The sequence below is a fragment of the Leucopleurus acutus genome (assembly GCF_964270905.1).
Source record: "Leucopleurus acutus genome assembly, chromosome: 14".
Classification (NCBI taxonomy): Eukaryota; Metazoa; Chordata; class Mammalia; order Artiodactyla; family Delphinidae; genus Leucopleurus; species Leucopleurus acutus.
In genome coordinates, this window is record NC_139156.1 from 38466494 (window position 1) to 38492883 (window position 26390).

At 40.3% G+C, this 26390-nt stretch overlaps 1 protein-coding gene across 8 annotated transcripts in view; it reads left to right on the forward strand.

Moving 5' to 3' along the window:
* Window positions 1-26390, forward strand: part of SGMS1 (sphingomyelin synthase 1) — a 289370-nt gene that overhangs the window by 168509 nt on the left and 94471 nt on the right. For 6 of the 8 annotated variants that reach the window (XM_082854352.1, XM_082854344.1, XM_082854348.1 and 3 more), the window contains one exon: window positions 15013-15093. The exons of 1 other annotated variant lie outside the window; for it this stretch is intronic. The gene's annotated coding sequence lies outside the window, so the exon portion shown is untranslated. Of the gene's footprint in view, window positions 1-4139; window positions 4221-15012; window positions 15094-26390 lie in introns of all 8 variants that reach the window. One more of the 8 variants, XM_082854351.1, reaches the window with a different exon arrangement.

Sequence of the window (26390 nt, forward strand, 5' to 3'; positions counted from 1 at the left end):
GAAAGCCCTTTTAAATGTATGTTTAAAATCAGACGCATTGTATTTCGAGATTAAAGGGAAGATCAAATGATAACTCTAGAAATTAGAGACATTTTTATTCCCGGATGACAGAGTTCTGAGTAGTATTTTTGTCACTGTACTTTCTATGGTAGAAATTGATGCAATTGATAAAAATACAGACTTGGCCAGGCTGAAGATAATATATCTACCAATGTGGCTACCAATGCTAAGGAATTTTCCACTGCCTTAAATTAGGGTACGACAGTAAAGAAGGTTACCTGCGTAGTTTTATTGATCTGGAAAGGAGATGGTGGTTTGAGGTCCAACACAGAAAAGAAAGTAGAGGAGTAGCCTTGTCTTTTAGACGCCACCTGACGGTGACTTCGAAGAGCAGGGTCACTAATGACCTGCTCTGCAGATACCTGGTTGAACTGTGTTATGTTCTTGTATCCCTTTGAGGAGGGTTTTTTCTTTCTCTTTTTTTTGTAAAAGAAATATTTGCCTTTTTCACAAAGATCTTTCCACCCATTTCTGCATTAATACTTAGTGCCAGGGCTTGAGAGGATGGACAGTTGACGAACACCCTTCTTTCTCACCCAATTTTGGGACCAATGGATAGACCAATGAGAGGTAGACATGCAGGGGTTCATTAGGAATAACCCTGATTCCAGGACTGTGGCTAAGTGGGTTTTCTGATATTTCATGCGAGTGAGACCAATTTCCCCTCATAGTGTGGGAGGGAGCAGCTTGGACTTCCCCGCCTGTGGGCAGGCCAGCTCTGAGAAGGGAGGTACTCTGGAGAGTTTGGGCCACATTGTCCAGGCCCTTCCCCCAGACTCACCTTTCACATAATCCACTTCTCTCCCAGGGAGGAGATTGGGAAGGAGACTGGACTGTTGGGCTAGTGGAAAGTCCTCCGCATGGAAGCATGAGGCAGGGGGAGTGGAGCTTTCCCTCTAACGCTTTATTGAATGTGTTGCATGAATAACTGTGCCTGCGTTCTCAGTAACTCTACCTCAGTTTCATCTTCTGTAAAACCAGGATAATAATAGTAACATGCCTCATGGTGCTCTTGTCAAGATTAAATGAATTAGTACCTGGGAAACATTTAGAAAAGAGCCTCGCGTGTGGCAAACAGTTGGTCTATTTTTACGTTGAGTAATACCAGTATTTTTAATACTATGTCAAAGCGTTCAGATGCATTTAAAATGGGAGGGTTAAATCGTGTCCTAGTGAAGGTAATACCTGTAGAGGTGTAAGTTCATGTTGAGGAGAGAAAACTGCTGGCTGCGTGGGAGAAAATAAGCCCTATTTCTTTTTGGTTTGTTTTAAACATATATTTGTTCTTGGTGCTGAGAGGAAAAGATTATGAAGGAAAATGCTGAGTGCAAGACCACTTTCTTTTAGGCTACTGAGAGACTTCCCTAATGAGAGTTCTGGAAGGATACGACCTGGGGACGTTAAACCCCTTTGTTTTGATAACTCCCACTGCTGCCTTAAAGGCAGTATTATTACAGAGAAAAACAAGTTGATTTTTATTTTAAGTACGGAAATTTCTAGGAGAAAAGGGAGCTCCAGTCTGCATTCTTAATAGCCTACCAAAAAAAAAGGCTGGAAATCTCTCTCTCTGCAGTGGTTACTTGTGTACATGTGGTTACTTCTGCTGAAAATATTAGTAAACATTATTTATGTCCAAACAGGCTCCTTATATACAGCACCTACTACGCCAAAGCATTTGTGTAACGAATATCTGTGTAATGAATATATCTGTGCAATGAGTCAGTGGATTTAGGAGTGGGGATTTCTAAAGCAGTGGAATAAGCACGCTTGCACAAATGTTTATTCTATGCCTCTTTTGACTTTCTTCCCTACTTAACATTCATTAAAAAAAAAAGCAGATCATTCACAAGAAGAGGCAGCCTATTTTAGGGGCATCTCAGTTTACTTAGAAAATCCTGTGCATTGCTTTTGAAAATGGATCGAACACTTAATATGAATGTTTAATCAGTGGTATTCTTCCGTCTTGCCACAGGGCTTAGTTTTTACACGTTGAAGCTTTGTAGAGTCAGGGGAAGTTAATCCCAATTGTTTTCCTCACAGAATATTTGATACCACTGATTTCATTATGTCTGGAGTTGAAGCCAAAGTTGGGTAGACTTGAGCATAAAGAAACCTGGGAAATAGGAGGCCCAGGCCGTGCTGCTGGGTGACCCTGAACAGGTCATTTCAAGTCTTTTGGTCTATGTGTTATCATCTGTCAACTATGAGGCCAGGACGAGAAGACTAATGAGGATTCTCCAGCTTTCAAATGATGTGAGTGTAGGATACCCCCACCAGTTTCTGCTTCTAGCAAGACATCCTAGTCACGTCGAAGGTCTCTGGCTCAGTGAGTTGTAGCTGTATGCTCTGCTTGCGGATTGTTAGTTGAATTAATTTGTAGAAACTGTTGGTACTTGCTCAGAAGATTTCAAAATACATGTGTTTGATTTTTAAAGACCCTATATTAGCAACTGGATGGAACTTTAGATGTTTGAATTTTTATTCTGGTCTCAAAACCACCAGTATGGAAAATCTCTAATGTGTCTCTCCAATTATGGGTTTTATAAAGTATTTAAGTCCATTATATCACATTTAAAACACACTTTTGTGAAAATTATTTTATGATAGGTAGGGTCATGGTATATCTTATAAGATGGTCGAAGTCCTCTTGCTGTTTCTTTTCTTCTTCTTGTTATTTATTTATTTGAAGTATAGTTGATTCACAATGTTGTGTTAGTTTCTGGTGTACAGCAAAGTGACTCAGTTTATATATACATATATATATATATGTATATATTATACACACATACATACATATTTTTTCAGATTCTTTTCCATTACAGTTTGTTACAAGATATTGAATATGACCCTGTGCTATACAGTAGGACCTTGCTGTTTATCTATTTTATATATAGTAGTGTGTATCTGCTGATCACAAACTCTTATTTATCCCTCCCCTCACCCCTTTCCCCTTTGGTAACCATAAGTTTGTTTTCTATGTCTGTGAGTCTGTTTCTGTTTTATAAATAAGTTCATTTGTACCACTTTTTAGATTCCACCTATAAGTGATACCATATGATATTTGTCTTTTTCTTACTTGACTTAGTATGATAATCTGTAGGTCCAGCCGTTTTGCTACAAGTGGCATTTAATTGTGTCAGTGTTTGGCATGTTAAATGGCCTTTGCAGGCCAGCCAGGGAACCTGACTGCCATTTACAAGACTGTATTTTCCTTGGTCATTATGATCCACTTTGTCTTCCAAATGGTAAGAATAGGGTGACAGGATGTGTGTGGTAAGAGCGGAAACTGAGTGTCTGAGTCGATAGTTGAACAGGAGGATGCATGCCAATGTGAGGGCAGGAGCACCCTCCCAGGCCCTGGCCTCTAGCCTTCTCCTTCCTTCCCCTCCTCTCTCAGAAGGACATGTGGTTGCATCAGGAACTTGTGCCTCACTTCCCTTCTGTATTGGTTATCTGTAGCTGCCTGACAACGCCACTACCAACTTAGTTGCTTAATCAGTGCAGAAACTACCTCACAGTTTCTGTGGGTCAGGAGACTGGTTGTGATTTGGCTAGGTACTTTATAAGGCTGCAATCAGGGTGTCAGCAGGGCTGCTGTCTCATCTGAGGCTTGACCGGGGAAGGGTTTTCTTCTGCGCTCATGTGATTGTTGGCAGAAATTCAGTTTCTTGTGGGCTCTTCAGTTGCTTATTAACTGTCAGTTGGAGGCTGCCCTCCCCTGGCTCTCTCTGTAGGCAGCTCATCGCTTGGCAGCTGGCTTCTTCAAAGCCAGCAAGGGAGAGAATCTCGTAGCAGAATGGACGATACAGTCTTATGTGATGTAACCATGTGTCCCGTCATTTTGGTCTTATTCTGTTGGTTACAGGCAAATCACGGTTCCCACCCCCACTCAAGGGAAGGGGATTACACAGGCATGGATAATAAGAGACAGGGATCTCAGGGGCCGATTTGGATCCTGCCACACTTGAGGCTGGCCAGGAATATGGCTTCTCTTTATCTCTTCTCTCCTCTCTGGGCATTCTCCTACTTAGCTAAGGGCACAATTCTCATCCTTCTGTCTCCTTTCTTCTGACCGACAGAGAATTCAACACCCTGGTGGCCTTTCTTCCGCTTTTCCACTGTGGAAACGCAAGGAAAACATAGCAGGAATCCCAGTCTTGGTAAGAAACTCTCATGCTGTGGGGGCTCTCCCCTGACAGCTGGTATTTTGTGTGTGTGACGTGTTCCCTAGCAGGTGTTTCTAAGTCAGCATGAGGCTTATATAAACGATCTAAGTGGCATCTTCTCAGCTTTTATGTCTTCTGTTCACTGTTGTACTTAAGCAAGTGCTGAATCCCAACACTAGTTCACTTTCCCAGTGCCATCCTTTTAGAATTCTTGCTAGGACTGTGTTTTAGATTTTAATGTAGAATCATTAGTGGTTTGGGTCCTTTTACTCTTTGGCCCCATTAGCTGCTCTTCTGTGTCATTTCCCTTATTTCCCTCTTCTCTTCAGTCATCTTTAGGGGGTTTCTTGCCTTTCTCTGTCCTGCTCCTGGTCTGTGACTTGCTCAGTCTCCAGTTATTGCTCTTCTTCACTGCTGAGGAGGCAGCATGGTGTCAGTTAAGAACAAGGACTCCTGTGTGGGAAAAGAGTCTAAAAAAGAGTGGTTATGTATGTATGTATAACATGTCACTTTGCTGAACACCTGAAACTAAAACAACATTGTGAATCAACTATACCCCAATAAAATTTTGTCTTTAAAAAAGGACAAGAACTGAAGCCAGGCTGCCTGGGTTTGAATCCCAGCTCTGCCATTTATTAGCTGAGGAATCTCAAGCAAGTGATTTAGTTTTGTTTCTGTGTGGGTGATACGAACAGTTCTGATTTTCTCACTGGCCAATAAGCCTCTGATTGCTGCTGCCGCTCTTAATTTGCTCCCAAGGTATGTGCACTGATATAGGAGCAATTTGTGCTTTATTACTAAATGAAACTTTAGACCAAGATTTTTTTCTGGTGAAGTGGGCCAGAACATTTCTGAACTCATGAGGATACCTCTTTTTTTTGTTGTTAATGTTGCCTTGGAACTTGCTTTGCCTCCTAAGGATGAGGATAGTTTACTTCTTCCAATAACAACAACATTTAATGAGCACTTACTGTGTGCCATGAGCTTTATTAAGCTGTTTACAGGCATTATGTCTTTAACCCATAGAACAACATTAAGCTGTAGTACTACTGTTAGTCTCATTCTATTGATGAAGAAACTGAAGCTCAGAGGAATTAAAGAACATCCTCAAGGTCTTTAAGGTAGATTGGGGAATGCAGTTTTGTGTGACTGCAAAGCACATGCTTTTAATGACCATAGGACACTATCTCCCATAGAGAAAGTCTAAACCCCTCTTCATGAACTAACTCCTTAGGAGAAAAGAGGCTAAGAATCCAATACAACCATGTCTTACAAGAGCTTCTATCCACTTCTGCAGCCTTAGTGCAAGTGACATCCCCTAGCATCTCTCAAATGATCTTGGTTTTGATGCCTGCCAGTCTCCTTCCGCCTTGTGGGAGCTTGGCCTCGCCCTAGAAGATAAAGTGTACGTTCAAAAAGGAGCGTATTCTTTTTAGCCAGGTTCCTGCGTGACTGTTGTAGAATATTAACATTGCATGTCAGGTATGATTAAGAAATATTGAGTTTTTAACTGTCCCAGCCAGGATTTATACATCCACATTATTCTCCTTCAGTGCACCAGCTAAGTTAATTGCTTGTATTCTGGTGATACTGCCATTGCACTGCATTCTCATGAATGAACTTCATCTCAACCACCTTGTAACTCCTTCCCCAGCCCCAGGACTGAGCACAGTGTCTTCTGCCACATGGGTAGTTCATTAGTCAGTTGTTGAAATCACTTCTAATTCTTTCAAATAACCCTGGTGGTGGCAAGTGACCGTCTTTGAGGATGAAATTGATTCCTTGAACCTATTAAAATATTTTCCATCATAGCAAAGAACGTGTGTTTGTTAAAAAATCAGGAGCAACTAAACTGTAATGAGACATTTTCTTGTGGGCATTGTACACAGGTTTTGAACGTACAAGAAGAGTACTCAGTTTACTCTGAGCAGTCAGCACCACTGGAATGAGTCCCAAAGCGATGAAGGGGTCAAGGAGAACTTTTTGTAGATAGAAAGTTCTGTTTAAAAGTTGGTAGTGCCGGGCTTCCCTGTTGGCGCAGTGGTTGAGAGTCCACCTGCCAATACAGGGACACGGGTTCGTGCCCCGGTCCGGGAAGATCCCACATGCCGTGGAGCAGCTGGGCCCGTGAGCCATGGCCGCTGAGCCTGTGCGTCCGGAGCCTGTGCTCCGCAACGAGAGAGGCCACAACATTGAGAGGCCCGCGTACCGCAAAAAAAAAAAAAAAAAAAGTTGGTAGTGCCTCACCTTGTGGTCTTTGTTTTTCTTGAAAACATAGCTGACAAATCCATACTGTTGTTGATGAGGCTGTGAAGTGAAGCTAGCCTTGGTGATAGGCTACTGGCATTCGCAGTGTGGCTTTTATTTTCCACAGATGTCTGCTGAGTACTTGGCATTACAATGCACACCAGAAGAATTAGCACTAGTGGAAAATTTTCATTCCCTTCTTCAAGAATTTATCATCAAAAAAAGAAACTCAGGGGCTTCCCTGGTGGCGCAGTGGTTGAGAGTCCGCCTGCCGATGCAGGGGACACGGGTTTGTGCCCCGGTCCGGGAGGATCCCACATGCCGCGGAGCGGCTGGGCCCGTGAGCCATGGCCGCTGAGCCTGCGCATCCGGAGCCTGTGCTCCGCAACGGGAGAGGCCACAACAGTGAGAGGCCTGCCTACCACAAAAAAAAAAAAAGAAAGAAAGAAACTCAGTACTGATATGAAGAATGCTAACAAATGCATAGCTATAACTTTTGGTTTGCATGTTAGTAAAGGCTACCAACTAAGATGGAGATTTTTATTTAACAGTTCATTCAGATCAGCTTAGAAGAGTTTCATGTTGTTGTCAAAAGTGTGATTTGAACCTCTTTCCGAAATGTTCACCTAGAGAAAGAGTCTGAATTTGATGGACTATCATACTTGCACTAGCAAACACAATAATTGTAATTATATTTTGGGGACATAGTCTGTGGTGGGCACTGTACATGCATGATCTCTAGTCTGCATAACTGCTCTCCGAGGTAGGTATTATTGTCCTTATTTTACAGACCTGGAAACTGAGGCTTAGAGGATTAACTTACTTGACAGAGACCACACTGCTATTAAATAGCAGAGGTAGAGTTCAAGACTATGTATTTTAAACTTATATCAAACTCTCTGCATTTTCCATGCTTTTCAAAGCCTTCCATACCAAGTAACCTGGAGTATAAAGCCATACAGCCAGCCGATGAGAATGTTCCTCGGTGTTGGGTACAATCTACAATACAAATCTTTGACTCTTCATTCCTTCCCTGCTATTTTTATTGCTGTTGACAAGTTCTTTCTTTGTTACCAGGAAGCTCTCTGTATTGATGGGGTGTTTTTCCATTCTCTCCCTTCTTTATGCCCCTCTTACAGACACGCACACACCCTAATGGTCTGGATAACTTGGGGTTTCTGCCTGTTCTATAACTGAGGTGACAGCGTCTCTCATGGTACCTCAGTGTATGGAGCCATTTTACAATTAATATTAATCTCTTCTCTCTGAATGCCTTTAACACTGAGGCTTCAGGTGAGGAAAGTTAACAGGTTCCTATTTTATAAGTGTTGTCTACTTGGAGCCACATGTTCTTCACATAAAATGAGCAATTGCTGCATTCTACTTGCTAGAAGTAAGATGTTTTCATTTGGGCTGTTCTGTGAAGAGAAAGAAATTGGAACTTCCTACCGCTTGGTTGGGGACCCTAAAATGTTAGGAAATTGAAAAACAGAAGTAAAACATCATTCTGAATGACTTCCTTTTGGAAAAGGGGGGCACTTTGCTGAGCATAATCCATTATTCCATGAATTACATGAATCTGCGCTATTTGAATTATATATATGGACGAAGTAGCAAGTCTGATCATTGAACTCTGGGTGTCCCTGGTGCTGGGGTGATACCCTTGTTAGATCAAAGTTTGACTTTGGCAGATCATGTCTTTCATTTTTTTAAATTCTCACAACCACACAGTATAGTAGGGGCCATTTGATTCTCTTTCAGAAATAAAGAAATTGAGGCTGGGTAAATGTGAATGGATTTTCCCAAGGACATGTGGCTAGGAAGTGGTAGGATTTTGAGCCAAGGTTTTATCTGGGCATTGTCCTTTGATAGATGTTGGTGGTTTGGGTTGCTTTACCATTTACCTTGTCTATCCTATAATCTTTATTTTTATTTTATTTATTTATTTATTTTAATTTTCGATTTTATTTATTTTTTTATACAGCAGGTTCTTATTAGTCATCCATTTAATACACATCAGTGTATACATGTCAATCCCAATCGCCCAATTCATCACACACACCCCCACCCCCCCACCACTTTCCCCCCTTGGTGTCCATACGTTGTTCTCTACATCTGTGTCTCTATTTCTGCCCTGCAAACTGGTTCATCTGTACCATTTTTCTAGGCTCCACATAAATGCGTTAATATACGATATTTGTTTTTCTCTTTCTGACTTACTTCACTCTGTATGACAGTCTCTAGATCCATCCACGTCTCTACAAATGACCCAATTTCATTCCTTTTTATGGCTGAGTAATATTCCATTGCATATATGTACCACATCTTCTTTATCCATTCATCTGTCGATGGGCATTTAGGTTGCTTCTATGACCTGCCTATTGTAAACAGTGCTGCAATGAACATTGGGGTGCATGTGTCTTTTTGAATTATGGTTTTCTCTGGGTGTATGCCCAGTAGTGGGATTGCTGGATCATATGGTAATTCTATTTTTAGTTTTCAAAGGAACCTCCGTAGTGGCTGTATCAATTTACATTCCCACCAACAGTACAAGAGGGTTCCCTTTTGTCCACACCCTCTCCATCATTTGTTGTTTGTACATTTTCTGATGATACCCATTCTAACTGGTGTGAGGTGATACCTCATTGTAGTTTTGATTTGCATTTCTCTAATAATTAGTGATGTTGAGCAGCTTTTCATGTGCTTCTTGGCCATATGCATGTCTTCTTTGGAAAAATGTCTATTTAGGTCTTCTGCCCATTTTTGGATTGGGTTGTTTGTTTTTTTAATATTGAGCTGCATGAGCTGTTTATATATTTTGGAGATTAATCCTTTGTCCGTTGATTCCTTTGCAAATATTTTCTCCCATTCTGAGGGTTGTCTTTTCGTCCTGTTTGTAGTTTCTTTTGCTTTGCAAAAGCTTTGAAGTTTCATTAGGTCCCTTTTGTTTATTTTTGTTTTTATTTCCATTACTCTAGGAGGTGGATCAAAAAAGTTCTTGCTGTGATTTATGTCAAAGAGCGTTCTTCCTATGTTTTCCTCTAAGAGTTTTATAGTGTCCGGTCTTACATTTAGGTCTCGAATCCATTTTGAGTTTATTTTTGTGTATGGTGTTAGGGAGTGTTCTAATTTCATTCTTTTACATGTAGCTGTCCAGTTTTCCCAGCACCACTTATTGAAGAGACTGTCTTTTCTCCACTGTATATCCTTACCTCCTTTGTCATAGATTAGTTGACCATAGGTGCGTGGGTTTATCACTGGGCTTTCTATCTTGTTCCATTGATCTGTTTCTGTTTTTGTGCCAGTAGAATATTGTCTTGATTACTGTAGCTTTGCAGTATAGTCTGAAGTCAGGGAGTCTGACTCCTCCAGCTTCTTTTTTTTCCCACAAGACTGCTTTGGCTATCTGGGGTCTTTTGTATCTCCATACAGATTTTAAGATTTTTTTTGTTCTAGTTCTGTAAAAATTGCCATTGGCAGTTTGATAGGGATTGCATTGAATCTGTAGATTGCTTTGGGTAGTAGAGTCATTTTCACAATATTTTCTTCCAATCCAAGAACATGGTATATCTCTCCATCTGTTGGTATCATCTTTAATTTCTTTCATCAGTGTCTTATAGTTTGCTGCATACAGGTCTTTTGTCTCCCTAGGTAGGTTTATTCCTAGGTATTTTATTCTTTTTGTTGCAGTGGTAAATGGGAGTGTTTCCTTAAATTCTCTTTCAGATTTTTCATCATTAGCGTATAGGAATGCAGGAGATTTCTGTGCATTAATTTTGTACCCTGCAACTTTACAAATTTATTGGTTAGCTCTAGTAGTTTTCTGGTGGCATCTTTAGGATTCTCTACATATAGTATCATGTCATCTGCAAACAGTGACAGTTATACTTCTTCTTTTGAAATTTGTATTCCTTTTATTTCTTTTTCTTCTCTTATTGCCGTGGCTAGGACTTCCAAAACTATGTTGAATAATAGTGGCAAGAGTGGACATCCTTGTCTTGTTCCTGATTTTAGAGGAAATGCTTTCAGTTTTTCACCATTGAGGATGATGTTTGCTGTTGGTTTGTTGTATATGGTCTTTATTATGTTGAGGTAGGTTTGCTCTATGCCCACTTTCTGGAGAGTTTTTATCATAAATGGGTGTTGAATTTTGTCAAAAGCTTTTTCTGCATCTATTGAGATGATTATATGGTTTTTCTTCTTCAGTTTGTTAATATGGTGTATCACATTGATTGATTTATGTATATTGAAGAATCCTTGCATCCCTGGGATAAATCCCACTTGATCATGGTGTATGATCCTTTTAATGTGTTGTTGGATTCTGCTTGGTAGTATTTTGTTGAGGATTTTTGCATCTTTATTCATCAGTGATATTAGTCTGTAATTTTCGTTTTTTTTACTGTCTTTGTCTGGTTTTGGTATCAGGGTGATGGTGGCCTCATAGAATGAGTTTGGGAGTGTTCCTTCCTCTGCAATTTTTTGGAAGAGTTTGAGCAGGATGGGTGTTAGCTCTTCTCTAAATGTTTGATAGAATTCAGACATTTAATGTGAAGCCATCTGGTCCTGGACTTTTGTTTGTTGGAAGATTTTTCATCACAGTTTCAATTTCATTACTTGTGATTGGTCTGTTCATTTTTTCTATTTCTTCCTGGTTCAGTGTTGGAAGGTTATACCTTTCTAAGAATTTGTCCATTTCTTCCAGGTTGTCCATTTTATTGGCATAGAGTTGCTTGTAGTAGTCTCTTAGGATGCTTTGTTTTTCTGCAGTGTCTTTTGTAACTTCTCCTTTTTCATTTCTAATTTTATTGATTTGAGTCCTCTCCCTCTTTTTCTTGATGAGTCTGACTAATGGTTTATCAATTTTGTTTATCTTCTCAAAGAACCAGCTTTTAGTTTTACTGATCTTTGCTATTGTTTTTTTTTTGTTTCTATTTCATTTATTTCTGCTCTGATCTTTATCATTTCTTTCCTTCTACTAACTTTGGGTTTTGTTTGTTCTTCTTTCTCTAGTTCTTTTAGGTGCAAGGTTAGATTGTTTATTTGAGATGTTTGTTGTTTCTTGAGGTAAGATTATATAGCTATAAACTTCCCTCTTCGAACTGCTTTTGCTGCATCCCATAGGTTTTGGATCTTCATGTTTTCATTGTCATTTGTCTCTAGGTATTTTTTGAATTCCTCTTTGATTTCTTCAGTGAAAGTGTTTAGCTTCCATGTGTTTGTGTTTTTTACGTTATTTTCCCTGCAATTCATATCTAATCTCATAGTGTTATGGTCAGAAAAGATGCTTGATACGATTTCCATTTTCTTAAATTTACTGAGGCTTGATTTGTGACCCAAGATGTGATCTGTCCTGGAGAATGTTCCCTGTGCACTTGAGAAAAATGTATAATCTGCTGTTTTTCGATGGAATGTCCTATAAATATCAAGTCTGTCTGGTCTATTGTGTCGTTTAAAGCTTGTGTTTCCTTATTTATTTTCATTTTGGATGATCTGTCCATTGGTATAAGTGAGATGTTAAAGTCCCCCACTATTATTGTGTTACTGTCGATTTCCTCTTTTATAGCTGTTAGCAGTTGCCTTATGTATTGAGGTGCTCCTATGTTGGGTGCATATATATTTATAATTGTCGTATCTTCTTCTTGGATTGATCCCTTGATCATTATGTAGTGTCCTTCCTTGTCTCTTGTAACATTTTTTATTTTAAAGTCTATTTTATCTGATATGAGTATTGCTACTCCAGCTTTCTGTTTATTTCCATTTGTATGGAATATCTTTTTCCGTCCCCTCACTTTCAGTCTGAATGTGTCCCTAGGTCTGAAGTGGGTCTCTTGTAGTCAGCATATATATGAGTCTTGTTTTTGTATCCATTCAGCAAGCCTGTGTCTTTTGTTTGGAGCATTTAATCCATTCACGTTTAAGGTAATTATCGATATGTATGTTCCTATGACCATTTTCTTAAGTGTTTTGGGTTTGTTTTTGTAGTTCCTTTTCTTCTCTTGTGTTTCCCACTTAGAGAAGTTCCTTGAGCATTTGTTGTAGAGCTGGTTTGGTGGTGCTGAATTCTCTTAACTTTTACTTGTCTGTAAAGCTTTTGATTTCTCCATCGAATCTGAATGAGATCCTTGCCAGGTAGAGTAATCTTGGTTGTAGGTTCTTCCCTTTCATCAGTTTAAGTATATCATGCCACTGCCTTCTGGCTTGCAGAGTTTCTGCTGAGAAATCAGCTGTTAACCTTATGGGAGTTCCCTTGTGTGTTATTTGTCGTTTTGCCCTTGCTGCTTTCAGTAATTTTTCTTTGTCTTTAATTTTTGCCAATTTGATTACTGTGTGTCTCGGCGTGTTTCTCCTTGGGTTTATCCTGTATGGGACTTGCTCCGCTTCCTGGACTTGGGTGGCTGTTTCCTTTCCCATGTTAGGGAAGTTTTCGACTATAATCTCTTCAAATATTTTCTCGGTCCTTTCTCTCTCTTCTCCTTCTGGGACCCCTATAATGCGAATGTTGTTGCGTTTAATGTTGTTCCAGAGGTCTCTTAGGCTGTCTTCATATCTTTTCATTCTTTTTTCTTTATTCTGTTCTGCAGCAGTTAATTCCACCATTTTGTCTTCCAGGTTACTTATCCTTTCTTCTGCCTCAGTTATTCTGCTGTTGATTCCTTCTAGTGTAATTTTCATTTCACTTATTTTATTGTTCATCTCTGTTTGTTTGTTCTTTAATTCTCTAGGGTTTGTTAAACATTTCTTACATCTTCTCAGTCTCTGTCTCCATTCTTTTGCCGAGGTCCTGGATCATCTTCACTATCATTATTCTGAATTCTTTCTTTGGAAGGTTTCCTATCTCCACTTCATTTAATTGTTTTTCTGGGGTTATATCTTGTTCCTTCATCTGGTACATAGCCCTCTGCCTTTTCATCTTGTCTATCTTTCTGTGAATGTGGTGTTTGTTCCACAGGCTGCAGGATTGTAGTTCTTCTTGCTTCTCCTGTCTGCCCTGTGGTGCATGAGGCTATCTAAGAGGCTTATGAAAGTTCCCTGATGGGAGGGACTGGTGGTGGGTAGAGCTGACTGTTGCTCTGGTGGGTAGAGCTCAGTAAAACTTAATCCGCCTGACTGCTGACGCTGGGGCTGGGTTCCCTCCCTGTTGGTTGTTTGGCCTGAGGCAACCCAACACTGGAGCCTACCTGGGCTCTTTGGTGGGGCTAATGGTGGACTCTGGGAGGGCTCTCGCCCAGGAATACTTCCCAGAACTTGTGCTGCCAGTGTCCTTGTCCCCACTGTGAGCCACAGCCACCACCTGCCTCTGCAGTAGGCCCTCCAACAGTAGCAGGTAGGTCTGGTTCAGTCTCCCCTTGGGTCACTGCTCCTTCCCCTGGGTCCAGATGCGTACACTACTTTGTGTGTGCCCTCTAAGAGTGGAGTCTCTGTTTCCCCCAGTCCTGTCGAAGTCCTGCAATCAAATCCCACTAGTCTTCAAAGTCTGATTCTCTAGGAATTCCTCCTCCCGTTTCCGGACCCCCAGGTTGGGAAGCCTGATGTGGGGCTCAGAGAACCTTCACTCCAGTGGATGGACTTCTGTGGTATAAGTGTTCTCCAATCTGTGAGTCACCCACCCAGCAGTTATGGGAGTTGATTTTATTGTGATTGTGCCCCTCCTACCATCTCACTGTGGCTTCTCCTTTGTCTTTGGATGTGGGGTATCTTTTTTGGTGAGTTCCAGTGTCTTCCTCTCGATGATTGTCCAGCAGCTAGTTGTGATTCTGGTGTTCTCGCAAGAGGGAGTGAGAGCATGTCCTTCTACTCCGCCATCTTAGTTCCTAATCGTATAATCTTTAAACAATTTGAGAAATAGAGCAACTCAAGTGGGAAGCAACATAGATAGTAGCTTAATTACTGATAAAAACAGGATTGGAGAACTGAGAATTGTCAGTTACCTCCTTCTGTAAAGCGTGAATTGGACCTTAGTAACCCTGATCTAGTCATCCTAGTCTGGTAACAGCTGGAGAAAAGCTGGCAGAGAGAGCTGGCTGGCCCTCCCAGAAGCAGGCAGCCCTTGTCCTGCTTACTGTGTGGAAGTTAGCTTGGCCCTAGGTGTTGGAGAGAACAAGAGGGAGGGCCTTGCTGCCCAGCTCTGTGTGCTGCCTCAGCACTAAGCCAGTGCTTACTCTAGCCTTCCCAGGTGATAAGTCACTTGCTTTTGAGAAGGGAGGAGGGGCTGGGGGGGAGAGGTAGAGAGAGAAAGTGGCTTACTCTAATACTGCTTCCTCCCAAGAAAGACTAAAAATTTCTTCCTGAAAACATAAGGGAGGGTATTTTAAGAGTGTCCACCCCCAACCAAGAGTAGAAATACTGCTCTTTCAAGTTCTTTCTCTTGAGGTGATCTTTTGTGGTGTTCTCTCCTGCCTTTTTGATTTTGGAGAGAAATGGAGAGACAACTATATTTTTCTGTGTGTTTTGGGTATAAAGAAAGGAAAAGACTAATGTAGTAGAAACCAGGAAATGGTCTTTATGAGACATATAATCAGATTCTTTCTTCTCATGGCAGGTGATGGAAATGTACAGAAACAGTGGGAGAAGCCGGTAACTTATAGGAAGCCAAGATGACAAGAATTTTAAAAAATAATCAGTGAGTAAAATTTTGTTAGCCCTTTAGAATTCCGTTGACTACAGGGTGAATTTTCTGTAAGAAACCATGGTAAAATAACAGCACAATTAAATACCTCAAAAGTTTAAAAGAGAAAATTTTGAAAAGTAAATATGCAAACACTACAGAAAGTTGGTGCCAACATTTGAGAAATTTTGCTTTTGCATTTTTCTTTCTTGGTAGAATGTGTCATCTTAGGTTGGGTATGTCAGTTTGGTGGATAGAGCATAAGTATTTAAAGAGTTGAACGAGGATTCCTTTTACATTAACCTTGGAGTAGCCCTTCTCAAATGCAGATCATTCTTCATTCCATTGGTTCTGTGGTCCCCATTTCTTACCCACTTTTTGTGGGTACATTTTGGAGGTAAATATGAATAAACTTGGTGAATATGAATAAAAGTCAGCTCTTTGTCTATTCCTCTTCATTACACCATTTTCTTTTACATATCAAAGGCCATTAGTGCTTGTTAATTATCTGACAGTTATAGGTGGTTGGTTTTGGTTTCGTTATGGTAATGATAACGTTAGTAAGTGGGGTAGTTACTGGAAAGATCATACATTTTTGAGTCAGACATTCATAGACCTGGTTACTCAGCCTCTCAATCTCAGTTGACTCATCTGTATATTGGATTTGATAATACCTCTCATGAAACGAAATACCATGGGGATAGTACTTTGTGCTGTGACTGGTACATTCCAGGGCCACAATAAAAGTAGTTACTTTCTATCCTCATATTTGTATCATGATTTATAGTTTACAAGCCTTTTTCTTGACTTAGAAGACTGGCCAGCTGAACTTCCTGAGCTCCTGTCAGGCAGTGGTGGGTTAACATTGCAGGTAGTGATATGCAGGTAAATGTTTAGAGCCAGCCCTGATGGGGGGAGGGGGTTGTAGTGTTTGCTGATTTCCATGGTGTGAACACTCCCACCATAGCTGATTTCACACTACCAGCAAAAGTCACCGCCAGCAGAGTTGGGAAGGGATGTGCAGGAGCACGCTGTTTTATGATCTCCTACCAACCAGGTACAATAGTTGCAAAGAACATCAAGAGCATTGATAATAGTAAAACAGGAAGTGACGTGTTTTGAGTATTTATGATCTTTGTTCTTATTATAGTTTAATTGTATGTTTATGTAATTTAACTTGTAATGATGGTGTGTTTAACAACTGCCTTGCCAAAAATCCTGAGAATATGCAATTTGTTCTAAGGGACTGGTATGAGCTGGCCCCAGCTCACCACTGATTGTAAGTTTCCTATTGTGAAGACGTTTCCAAGCCACAAATCTTCAATTATCTTTCTCAGCCCTGGTGGTAAGAGTTTGGTTTGCTCAACATCATTAATCATTAGAGAAATGCAAATCAAAACTACAATGAGATATCATCTCACACCGGCCAGAATGGCCATCATCAAAAAAGCTAGAAACAATAAATGCTGGAGAGGGTGTGGAGAAAAGGGAACACTCTTGCACTGTTGGTGGGAATGTGAATTGGTACAGCCACTATGGAGAACAGTATGGAGGTTCCTTAGAAAACTACAAATAGAACTACCATATGACCCAGCAATCCCACCACTGGGCATATATATACCCTGAGAAAACCATAATTCAAAAAGAGTCATGTACCAAAGTGTACATTGCAGCTTTATTTACAATAGCCAGGACATGGAAGCGACCTAAGTGTCCATCATCGGATGAATGGATAAAGAAGATGTGGCACATGTATACAGTGGAGTATTACTCAGTCATAAAAAGAAACGGAATTTGAGTTATTTATAGTGAGGTGGATGGACGTAGAGTCTGTCATACAGAGTGAAGTAAGTCAGAAAGAGAAAGACAAATACCGTATGCTAACACATATATATGGAATCTAAGAAAAAAAAAAAGATCATGAAGAACCTAGGGGTAAGATGGGAATAAAGACACAGACCTACTAGAGAATGGACTTGAGGATATGGGGAAGGGGAAGGGGAAGCTGTGACAAAGTGAGAGAGTGGCATGGACATATATACGCTACCAAACGTAAAATAGATAGCTAGTGGGAAGCAGCTGCATAGCATAGGGAGATCAGCTCGGTGCTTTGTGACCACCTAGAGGAGTGGGATAGGGAGGGTGGGAGGGAGGGAGACGCAAGAGGGAGGAGATATGGGAACATGTGTATATGTATAGCTGATTCAGTTTGTTATAAAGCAGAAACTAACACACCATTATAAAGCAATTATACTCCAATAAAGATGTTAAAAAAAAAAAAAAAAGCAAACCTGGCCTGGTTTTGAATCCATGCTAAGTAAACCAAGTTATCATGCCCCCATAGCTTCTGGAATGAAGATAAGGGTCAGGATCAGTTTAGAATTTAGACTTATTTTCTTAAGAGTGTGACTGGCATTCTCACGTTTTTAACTCAGCTTTGTAACTGGCCCCTGGCACCCCTCACTTCTTCTGGCTTTCGAGTGCCAGTGCTTGGAGATAAGTCAGACTGTTCACTCCCTTTTGAACTCCCTTCTTTCCCTTCTCTGTACTCCCGTGACTCTGCATTTCCTCAGGTAGTGACACTTTGGGGACAAGCAGCCAGGGTGCCCCTAACTAACCATGGCATGTAGCTTTGCTTTTGATTCAGAAATTAAGGAAAAGGAATTGTCTCCAGAGAGAGCGAAACAAAACCAAACAAAAAACCTGGGCGGTTTAAAGTTCATACTGGCTGGATTAAACCCTTAGGGGATCAAATGGGAGGAAGAAGGGAAACTGGGCCAGATATCTCAGTGTTTCTTCCGGAAGCAGTTTCTTCAGTTTTCTCAGGTGCCCTTTAGAAGGGAACAATTGAAGCCTGAAATTGCTAAGTAACAGCTAAAATCGTGGTGGTTGTTTTTATTTTAAATCTCACCCACCTAGTTCTCAAAACACATTCTTTATTGAACCTTCAAAAAATGCCTTGGATATTTCAAAACATTCATTTGTGTCAATTCCCTGAATCAGACTTACATAATCTTAAAACATTTATTTCCCTTATTTCTTCCTAAAACAATAGGTATCTATATTTCCTACTGAGTCAGGATTGGACTTGGATTATTGCAAAAGTAGTTCTTGTCCGTTTGAAGAGGAAGCTCATGGATAAAAATCTGAGAGACTTGCCTCTGGATTAAGAAATATTAACCCACGTCTTAAACAAGTTGAATAAGGGTGTCTTTGGTAACTTTGAAAGCAAACATGGGAGTAATGATTAATAGAGAAATTTTGCCACAGATAAAATATCCTGATTGACCATTTCTCTCTCCAGAATGGACCCTATGCAATTTCTGAACATCCCCACTATAGATGAATGTTTGATTAGAGCACTACTAGGTGTACAGTCTTCAAATGTGTAAATTTTATAGCCTTTCTTTATGTTCAAATCAACACACTCAGTAGTTTCTGGATACTTGGGTCATGGGTTATTAGGGTAGATTCCAGTAAATGTAAAACAGGCTTACTCCACTTCAGGAGTTGATAATCAAGCCTGAACAAAGAAAACTGCCATTTCAAAACAAATGTGGTAAATGTTATAATAGATATATTAGACTCTCAGGAAACAGACAGGAGAGAGGAATTACCTGTGTGATAAGGGTGGGCTAGACCGGGGGGTGGGGGGGGGGGCGAGGAGGGTTTCAGGAGCAGATGACATTTGAATTGGGTATTAATGATTAATGCCTTTTAATTAAAATACACTTTTTTAGATTATAAAAGTTAACAATGCTAATTGGGAAGAGCTTTAAAGTGTGAAAATTACTAAGATTCGAAAAATCATTATCACTGCCCAGAGATACCATTACTAGCTTTGTTTTTGTATTCTGCCATACTCTTCCTGTGTCTAGATTAGATACATATTTTTCCTCCCTAAAATGGGTCATTATTAATATTGTTTTGAAACCTGATTCAACTGATAATATACTGAGACCATGCCACCTCAATAGGTATAATCTACAACATTTTTGTTATTGTTTTGTGGCATTCCATGTATATGTGGTCTGTAATGGATTTAACCATTTCCCTATTAGTGGGCATTTAGGTTGTTTTCAACTTTTCATTCTTGTAAAGCACACTATGATGAACATCTTTGTGTATGCACTGTGGTGCACTTACCTAATCATTCAATATTTGGGCAGGATCTTTGAACAGAGTTGGGGCAGTGCCTAGGGAATACTCTAGGTAGGACAAACAGTTTGAGCCAAGAGGCAGAGATGGGAAAGGAAGATTCCATTCTGGGGAAAGGCTGGAACTGTAGTTTGGTAGAATGCAAAGAGCGAAGGCAAGTAGTGCTAATTAGGGCTGGAGCCTTTGATGCTAAGTCCTTTATTCATTCTCAGTTGGGAGCCACGCATGGAATCTATATCATACTTGAAATGAAGACTGGGTGTCTTCAGTTTTCCTTAATTTCTCTTCTTTGGGAAGAAATAAAAATTATTAATAGTGCTGCCTTCTGAAACTTCTTGAGAACCTTAAGAAACTGATCAGTCAGGGAGTAAACAAGTAAGAGAAGTCATGGGGAAAGTGTGTATGTACAGATAAAACTCAACTAGGGGAGCTTATGGTTTTGACAGGGGAAGGAAACATCATTAATAAATGCATTTTCTTCTTAAGGAATTTAAACAAACTATTTGTGATTAAATTTAATTTGGGAAAGACATGGGTTAAGACATAGATATCATAATTTAATAATAATACTACCTTATATTTGTTGAGTACTTTTATGTGCTTATGTGTTTTAAATATGTTGTTTTACTTAATCTCTCAGCAACCTTCTTAGGACGTGTCAGGGATTATCTCCATTTTGCGGGTGAAACAGAGGCCTCAAAGGCTCCTTTGGTGAGAGGTCACCAGACTTGGGGTTCCAGTTCAGGAGCTGCTGGGGCCTTGGGCAAGTCCTGGGATCACACCGGGTTGGTTGTAAGGATACAGTGAGACAACATCTGAAATATTATGAAAACACCATAAAGTACCACAGACATGGAAAGACTGCTTTTTTATAATAGGACATCTTCTTCTATCACTACTGAAGGGAAGCAAGCACTTCGCTAGCCATTTTCCATTTCCTTTGTGGTAGATTATATTATTGTCAAAACATTTGCTATTCCTCCCTGCCCACCCTCCATCCTGTGAGAGGATATTCTTTCCCACCCCACTGAGGGCTGAGCCCTGTGGCTGGCTTGCCATAGGCCTTGCAAATAATAAGAAATGTAAATACCCATGATGTGCCATTTCCAGGCAGAAATGGAAGAGACATTGCCTGATTCTGCCGTCTTTCTTTTCTCTCTGCCGTGAGATCAGCCTGTCCCAGTTAGGGGTGCTCCTTCTGCCTTGGTCGCAGAGTGAAGACAACATGGAGCCCAGCCTTGGCTCACCTGCAAAGAACCAAACAGGACCAGAAATAAACCTTTCTCTGTTGTTGGCCTCCAAAATGCTGGTGTTGTTACTGCAGCATATTTCAACCTGAACTGATCCGCTCCTTTTTCACCCATTAGGTACCACCCTGTCTCCCTTTCAGGACACACACACACACACACACACACACACACACCTTGTACAGAGAACTTCCTTTTTAAGTTGAGAAACAGTGTTCCCCATCATCTGTTGTACTACACTCTTCCTCCTGCATTGAAGAGGTCAACCTTCATCAGAGGTTATCACTTCAAATAAGGCATTTAAATAAGGTATTTAGGGTTGACCAACTTGACTCTTAGTTTTTTTTTTCTTCTAACATTTGTAGAACATGTCCCATGTCAAGGTCTGGACGTCTGGAGGCTTAAAAAATCCAAGCCCTGGACCCAGCCTTCAGGAATCTTAGAGTACGATGCAATTGGATGCTGTGTATCCCAGCAGCTATAAAACAAGGCAGACAGTGTCGGGTGCTGAGGGAGAGTGTCACTTTGATAATTGGCAAACTGTGTTCATGTAGGTGTCCCCACTTTGTTGTATGCCATCCTTAAGATGGTCTTTAAATGTCATTGCTTTCTTAGTTAAGCTTATCTTCCCTTTTCCGTCTCCTCCTTAGCATGTATTTACTGTACCATTTAATTTGCATTGCGTGTTAGACTTCCTTATTCTCAATATGTAGTTTTTAGTCACACAATTTATACTGACTCTCTCACTAGCTTAGTGTATATGTCCTTTCTTTAGACGTATATTGTAAACTCTTTAATTTCTTTATCTTAATGCTTCCCCATAATATAAGCTGTTTAACTCCCTGTTACAACAAAATTATTGACTATTTTCTTTGATTTTCCCCCCTCAAGTTATTTGTCCTTTTCTCCATGATGCATGAAGTTCGTTGTTATTAGTCCATGTGCTCCTTTTCTTTTTCTTCTTATGGTGTCTGATGTGTTTAAGGCTCTGCATGGGAGAACCAGTTTGTCTTGGCTTACTAATACCTTACCTCAGTTTGGAACAATTTCCAGTTGACCTGTCATATTTCAGGTCATGTGCCTAGTAATCTGTCTAATGACTACTCCTGGCTTTGGACCATGGAGTAAAACCAAAAGCTCCTACAAGTCTGTCTGATGAGCAGTTTCTAGATTAAGACAATGTACAATTTACCTGTGCCCTTCCTTTATGATTGAATTCAGCTGTTCTGTGTCTCATTACTCATGATCACTTCTCCAGTTTAATTTCAGGAGGCACTGGGTTAATTTATTATTAGAGCCCCATCTTGGACCAAGGGCTTTCAAACTTTTTGTCCAACATGCACAGAAAGAAGCAATTTTCAGCCTCCATCAGATAGGATGGAACACTCAGGGAGCTGCCATGGTTTATCGCTAATGGTCTGCCTTTAGGTTGGGCGGTGTGTTCATGATTGTTCATGTTAATATTATTTTTCCTGACAAATAAGTTAAGTATTGTGTTGGCCAAAAAGTTTGTTCGGGTTTTCGTAACAGAAAAACTCGAACGAACTTTTTGGCCAACCCAATATATTCTCTTGTATGTAGTAAATACTGCATAACCAAAAACATTTTTTAAAATGTGAAATACAGGTAAAGCTGTGAAATGCATCCATTGCATTTATTTTGGCAGAACTGAGTCACCTTAGCTAGTTATTTTTGCAATTTTAACTTTCTTCTAAAACACCTAAGTGCCCTCTAAGATAATGGTCTCTTTTTTCAACAGGGCAAAATCAATTTTTTATGAAGATACTATTTATAGACCCTTAATTTGCAGACGATCTTCATGTCAGTACAGGCATCTGTATAATTTAAGGTTTACCCAGAGAAATATTTTCTTTTGTTTTGCCACAGAGAAACACCTTCTCTTGGGAAGATATACAAAGTTAATGTCTGGCTATTGACTGTGTATGATGCCCACTAGTTCCTTCTCTTCTCTGCAGGGAAATCTAGATGCTTTCACACAGAGTCTGAAATGTTAGCTCAGCTCTTAGTCACCTGAACTGAAAGCCCGCTCTTGTCTGGCTGCTACAGATATCAGACAGAATAGTCCCAGCTTTGGGGTCAAACATTCATATCTCTGAAGCAGGCTCTGACTTGTCTTCATGATTGACCTTAGGCTTCAAAACCTTCTCGAACTCCCAGTTTCGTCGTGTGTTCAGTTGTTAATACCTGCCTTGCTGTATTGTGTACAGATTAAATGTAAAGTGATATGTGCACAATGGAAGCCACTATCGTTACTGGATACTCAGTAAATGAATTAAATTGAGCATGTTTTTCTTGCTGTAGGTGGAATTTCAAATACATTTTCCTATAGGAACAATGTTATGAATGGGGTTTGAGTATAGTGTTAGAAATATTATTAACATTGTACTTCAGATAAATCATGAGTTCAATAGGCCTTTAAAGTCTGGCAGAGAAGCCAGTCTCTCTACATTTGGTCTCTAGTGAAATGCATTTCAAGTGCCACAGAAGTGTTCATGAACTTTAGAGTTCATTAAACAACTTTCAGAATGTAACTTATTACCAGGTTGAGGACTGCTTAGATAAGCTTTTGCGTTAGACTTGAAGTGGAATTTCTTGATAGGTGGTGATATTTTGGGGGCAGACAAACGAGCCCCCCTTTCCACTTCTGGGAAGTAAACTCGCCTATCTTCTGGAGGACTTGCTGCTCTTCCCGCCAGTCCAACGAGGTAGTTCTAGTGTAGACCAGTCAGTCATGGGACCTTGGCCACTGGAGTGGCTACATGGCCCCAGGCTGGACCAGCATGAGGTTTTCTTAAGAATTTTAAAAATTATAACTATGGGGTAGTCCCTCTTAGTGGCAGAGCTGGGAGTTAAGTGGAAGAAGGCAGATTTTGGGAAGGGAGAACAAAGCCAACCTGTAGGAGCAGAGATGTCCTCTTGTCCTGGTGGAGTTCATTTTGAGTTGGTCCCAAAGCCTAGCCGCCCCCGTGGCTTTTGTGTTGCTAGACTCAGCGAGTCTGTCTTGCTTCTGCCTCTGCTCCTTCAAGGGGCCTTTCTGTTACCTGCAAGTTAAAGAATACTGAATAATTCATTTGGTTGTTTGTACTTGGAATATTTAAGAAGTCTGTGTCTTCGTCATGGGCAATTATAATAAATGTAATTGCATAGTAGGTTGGCTGATTTATCACGTAGCTTTTTGAGAACAACGGTAGCGTTTATTCCCATCTCATGAAAGCAGAAATGTGTTAGCACTCATCAAAGGATACGAGTGACTCCGTGCGTGTATGTATGATAATGACTCTTGGACAGAGGCTTGCTCTAATGCAAATGTCATATAGCTTTTGATTTTAAACCATATAAACAAATGGAAACTTATGATGGTTCTAGTAGTTACAAGTTGCCTCGGAGAACTGCCATTTGCTACCTTTTATGCTTAGGAGCACTTGTAGGTAAACGGGTAGATGTTTCTATTTAAGGGGGAATTGGTACTTTGGTAAGATGGTCAGACATGTATGTATGTGTTCCTTACTTGAGACGGATGATAGAATGACTTAGTCTCTCTGTTCACGTGAGTGGGTTAGTATTTGGGGAACTGAGATTGTATGTGCTGACACTCTTCTGTAAACTGTACTTCCCTTTAGGAAGTATCAGATTTGCTTTCTCAGTAGTGGCATTCTTTATTGTTGGAACATGTCGTAAAGAGCAAAGACACGCATCTGCCACTTGGGTTCTACTTGCCAACTGGTTTGAACAGCTATAATATTTGTGTATTCTTGGTGTGTCAGCAGTGAAAAGGAAAGTTTTCCTTTCTCCTTTGTGGCTGTTATGTAACTTAAACGTCATTATCTCAGCAACCATTCAGAATCTGCTAGGTCCTGCGGGATACAAGGCCTCTGAAACACCATCTCTGCCTCCGATGGACTTTTGTCATCTGCCAAGAGAGAAAAGTCAGGGATTTCAAAAAGAAGGAAGATACGAAGGCTCTCTAAGTCAGTTTGAGATGGAGGTATAAAGAATAAGGTCTGTAGGCATTTGGAGGAGAGGAGAGTTCCCTGGGGCTTGAGCCAGTGAGGAGGGTTCCAGGAAAAGGAAGGGGTTTGAGTGGGTCTGGAAGGTAATAACTAGTAAGAAGAGTGAGAAAGGACATCCGACAGAGGCCATGGCATGGGCTCAGGTGTGGAGGTGATAATGTGCCCATTGCATTAGGGGAACAACAAGTAGACCGGTGGGGTTATTTGGCCGAGGGTTTTTTAAGTGGAAGATGGGGTTGGAGAGGTGAAAGCCAGCTTTTGAATGACAAACATTATGGCACTGGGGCCGGAGCTAATCGTTCCTTTTTTTTAACCATAGCTTGACAGGCTTTGTACTTCGCATTTTAACTTTAGGCGACTAAGATATCCTAGAAATAGTGAGCCTTTTTCTATTGTGAGGATGTTCTAATAACATTGGTAATTATGTCCTTATTTCCGAAGCATAAGGATCATTGTAAACATCTCTTGGGTGCTTTGAGTTATGATCTCAGGTGCACTTATTTATGAAGCCTTCCTTCTTCTTGAACGGAGCACCCACTTTATACATTTTCACCTTTACTGCGTCCTAGACAATAGAAACAAACTAGGTTATCTCTCTCTTTCCTGTATGGGCTACCTTTCCCTTTTTCACTTTCACGTATCTCAGCATATCTATGTATGGCTGCACGCATGCGTACAATTGCGTATTTAAAACTGCAGGGTCACGAAGTTTATTGAGTTGCTCATACACACATAGTATGTATATATATATATATATATATATATATATATATATATAGTCTTCTCATATAAAAGAGCTACAGTTCTTGATGTAACAGCCAACATATTATCAGTTTGGCCAGTATAATTGATGGTAATAGTTTCATAAACAGAAAATCAATGTGCCTTAAAATAGGTATGTATTTACATGAAGTTTGAAGAAAGTTGCCTGTAAAGCAAATGTTTTCCTCTTGATCTCTACTATAAAACTATACTAGTTTAACTGATAGAAAGAGGACCCCCGGTTTATGACATGATGGCACGCTGGACTCTGACATTTATCACATGATGGTGATGATGATGTGTTGGGAGCACAGAGGATGGGACTCAGTGACCCTGGCACGAGGGCATGGATGACTGAACCAGGATGGAAAAGGTGTGAAAGACATTAGGAAGGTGTCATCATGCCTGGGGATAGTGAATTGTCAATAGAGAGGGAGGGAGCTCAGATGACTCCAGAATTTAATTTACAGTGTCTAGGACAATAAGATTACCTTTATGAGGAATATGAGAGTCAAGAGTGATTTATCGGTTTCATCATCTAGGATATAGGCCCAGTTTATGCCTGTTGCTAAAGTTAAATGTTAGGTTATAGGCTTATCTTCTGCCTGCTCTTTTGGACCATAACTTGGTCTTAAAACTGGAAGAACGCTTAGAAATCTGCAGAGAGAGATGAAGCAGTTTACGTAGGGCAATATACCTGATCACTTATTGGCAGAGATTAGGACAGGAGCTCTTGACTCCAGGTGCAGAGTTCTTTCTATTCTTCTATGATGGTTTGAAGAAAAGAATAGCATTTTAGAAAGGGCCCTTGATCTCACTTAAGATTTTATCTTTGGTTTAAAGAGTATTTTAAAGAAATCTTGGCCTATGGAATGACTGGTTTTAAACAAATATGAGGAAGTTAAACTCAGGAGATTGTCTCCAAAGCCAAGATAGTTTAATTGGTAACTTAAAAAAAAAAATTATTCCTCTGCAAAAACTCTCTTCCCTCACTAGTAACCAACTCTTAACTGGTGCTCAGGACCTAGCACTTCTGTGGTCTCCTGTAATTTGCCAATTCCAAGCTACTTTAAAGTTTCTTTTCATTACTTCTATTCCAGAATGATGTTTAGGG